The sequence below is a fragment of the Macrotis lagotis genome, chromosome X (assembly GCF_037893015.1).
Source record: "Macrotis lagotis isolate mMagLag1 chromosome X, bilby.v1.9.chrom.fasta, whole genome shotgun sequence".
Classification (NCBI taxonomy): domain Eukaryota; kingdom Metazoa; phylum Chordata; class Mammalia; order Peramelemorphia; family Peramelidae; genus Macrotis; species Macrotis lagotis.
In genome coordinates, this window is record NC_133666.1 from 460,005,696 (window position 1) to 460,009,696 (window position 4,001).

Here is a 4,001-nt window from a genome sequence, read left to right on the forward strand (position 1 = left end):
CATGACAACAGGGTCTTTTTTTAAAATTAAAGGTAATATAGTCTTTGGTCTTTGTTCAAACTCCACAATTCTTTCTCTAGGTACAGAGGGTATTTTCCATCACAGATAGCCCCAAGTTGTGCCTGATTGTTGCACTGATGGAATGAGCAAGTCCATTAAGGGGGTGATCATCACCCTTATGTTGCTGTACAATGTTCTTCTGTATACCAAATTCTTGTTTGTACATTTTTGACTTCCTCCTTCCTGGCAGGAGGGAATTTCTTAGCACTAAGCCAAAAATTGAATTGTTCCTTAGGAATCGGAGGTGAGAGTGGAACTGATGAGACAGGCAACCAGAGAGGATGAACTCAGAGCAAACAGGGAGGTGAGACCCCTAGGAAAGGCATTGGTGAAGGTCACCAGTCCATGATCTCAGCCTAGAATTGCTTGACTAGTTGTATAACAGTTAACAATTTTAAATTTGGGGGGAATTTAGAGATCCTCTAGTTCAACCCTTACATTTTACATATCAGAAAAATGAAGCCCCTTATTTTACAGCTAAGACATTCAGGACTAGGACTAATCTCCCGAACTTTTGATTCTCAGAGGAGTGCATTTACCAGTTACTCACAATGAATGCCTAATAAAGACTTTGGAAGGATTGTCAAAGGTCTTTCAACCCTCAATTTCAGTGTCCCAGATCAATCTATAAACTTTGTGCACTGTGTTACCTAAGCACACGCTTAGGGAGAATGAACATGATGCTACATATCCTCAATTGGGGCCTCATTGCAGAAGGTGATTTTTTACACCTCCCTAATTGACTTATGTTCCCCCTCACCATAGCTGCTTTTTCAAAACTTTTTATCCCTCTTCAAACCTCTTCTAGCACTACCCTCTTGGTTGAGAATTTCGCCTCTTCACCTTTCTCCCATTTATGGAGAGCTCCTTCTTTCCTCAATACACTTCAGTCCAGATGCCTTCTGTCCTGTCTCCCACTTCACTCTTATCTCACATAATGAAGCAGCTTTTCTCCTCGCCAAGACAAACTCCTGTCCCCTCTATTCTGTCTCTCCAGTAGATTGCTCCTTCTGTCAACTTTCGCATCTCTTTGATCTACCTGCTTCCCCACTCCCTACAAAAATGCCCGTGGTCTCTCTCAGCCTCAAAAACCCTTCACTCGATCATCAATTCCTGCTACTGTTTGGTCTGCTTGTCCACAAATCTTCCCCATTCCATTGCATCTTCCTCTCAACTGTCAAAGTGATCTTTGTAAATTGTAAAATGATCATGTAAGCTTACCTCCGCCTCTCCCCAGTCAGTAAACTTCAATGGTTCTTTTTCACTTTTAGGATCAAATATGAAATCCTCTGGCACTCAAAAGACTCTTCCAACCTGCCTCCACCCCCATCCTCCCACACACCCACCTTTTCCGTATTTTTATACCATAAATTCCCCTACACACTGTGAGACCAGTGACAGTGGTCTTTGTTGGACAAGCCGATCCATCTTCTTCCTGAAAGTATTTCTCTCCTTCCTCATTTATGCCTCCTGTTTCTCCTGATTTCATCATTCCAGTAGGGTGATGAAGGTTGTTTTGCCACTTTTATTTGCCCTTTATCCTATTATTGACTTGTTGCCCAGTTGAGTTTCCTGGAATAAATATTCCTTCTCCACTTTGGAAAGCTGCATCAAAGGAGCTGTCATTCTATCTTTTTAATAGTTCTGAGTCCCTAGCCAGATAGTTCTTAGTTCTTCAGGAGAAAATTCTCTCTCTCTCTCTCTCTCTCTCTCTCTCTCTCTCTCTCTCTCTCTCTCTCTCTCCCCCTCTTCTCCAGGGATGTTTTCCCTCACACCTTCCTCCCATCTCTGTTCCCAGTAAGTATATCCTGACTAGCAATTGCCTATACCATAACTAGCAGTTGCCAATGTTTATAGAGATAATATTAACATTTAAAGCAAAGAAACAAAACAAGCTCACAAAGGTTTCAGGTTCCCATGAAAGAATTCAGAGGATGAAAGGAGAGATAGGATTGGGGTCTGTAGGAGGGCAGGGACTATTTCAGGATCACCCCAATCCACCTTGCTCAAGCTGTCCTGGCCTCTTTATTTGGTTTGTCTCACCTGGGCTTCTTTTTTCCTAGCTCCAGGTAGCTTCTTACAGCTTCCCTTTTCCAACTTCATGCTTCTTCCCATTGTCCTATTACTAGCTGGCTTCCACTGAATTTGACTCCTAGACTCAATGAACTGATTTTTTAAAAGGTTATCCTTTATAAGATGACTTTCAAATGGTCTATTTCTTCATCCTATCTGTTGTTTCCTTTCTTATTCATTTGAACCTAATAAAGAGGTGCCACTTCTTTTATAGTTCTTTTAACACCTTATTTCTGGCCCCTTCTTTGCATTCAGACTCTAGATTTCAAGTACCAGTCCCTCACTTTCTCTGCTCCACCCCATCCCCATCCAGTTTAACATTTACTTCACCAGAAAATGAACCAGGGAGTATTTAAGTTCCTAAATTCAAATAGCTCTCTAGTAACTACAGGTCTAAATTACACAAGAGAAAACATTACATGCAAGTATGCATTTGTATTGCATCAAAAGCAATGCAATAATATCACTAAGTGCATAATATTATTAGTATATTTGCAAGTAGAAAACTTTTCAAAGTCATGAGCCTCTTTAAAAACAAATGTTTCAATGGCACACACGTGTAACAATTACTATATGCATCCATGAACTTAATTTTTAGAGATAGACACAATTTAGCTACAAGTTACTTCTTCAGTTTCTCTTGTAGCATAGTCTGTTCACAGGCTGTATAGTCTCCTGGGACCTGCTGACCTATCTACTCCTAAACCTGAACTAGTTAATGAAACGTGCTGGCCATAGTCCTGCATCCTGCAACCTGACTATAGTCCTGCATCCCTGAACCAGAACTTGTGTGTGAGGCAGGATTCAGGGTAGCTAGTAGTCTTGCTCTTCTCAGCGGAATGTCACCTGGGTGTCCCTACTCCTGAAGTTCTAGGTAGCAAAAAGAGGATGCTTCTAATCCTCTATCTGAACTGGTGGGGATTACTTGAACTTTCTTCACTTGAAATGTCTTTTGCTATGCCACTGTTTCATCTTGCTCTTTGACAAACTGTCAGATATTTTCTTTGCTCAATCTACTGAGATGAGTCCATTAGTCTCCCACTGCTCATCTGGGAGTCCAACTAACTCCAACAGCAATGAGTGGTTTTGGTGATTGTTTTTATGGGGCTCCTGCCAGGGTTCTGGGAAAATTCTATAAATGGGTAAGTTGTCTGGTCTCTCCGCAACTAGGTTTGAATTAGATTTTCTAATTTGTATATCCCATAAACATCAAGATTTCTCAGCAAAACTTTTCAGTCATAAGCATTGAAGTATTGTTCTTTGGGCTGTGAGAATTTACTTTCTGTGAAATTCTTCTTAACTCTGTGGTCAATTTTCTTCTTTTCTCTTTGCCTCCCCACTCCCCCATTCTCATCATGGGAACTACCAGTAAGGAGAGGCTGGGCCAGCTCAGCAAGAGAATCTCCCCACTTATATACACTTATACCAGGAAGCAACAGGCTCTAAAGAAAATGCTGTAATAAGGAAACTTTTTGCCATAGACTTTTGTTTGGTTTTTTCACAAGGTTCAGATCATTTTGTCTGTGAGCATCTGTGATAAGGGAGCTGTTAGGTGGATAGTGGATAGAAGGCCAGGCCTGGAGTCACAGAAGATCTAAGAGATCAAATCCAGTCTTAGACACTCACTAACTGTGTTACCCTGGCTGAGTCACCCAACCTCTATTTGCCTCAGTTCCTCATCTGTAAAATGGGAACACATTGGAAAAAGAAATGGAAAACCAGTTCAGCATCTTTGCCAAGAAAATCCCATCAACATGTTATGGAGTTGTGTAGAATCAGACAGGACTGAACAACAACCTGTAAGATGATACCATCCATACCACTGATATTTTTCCCTCAATTACAAGCTCTTACTTTCATCTTCTATA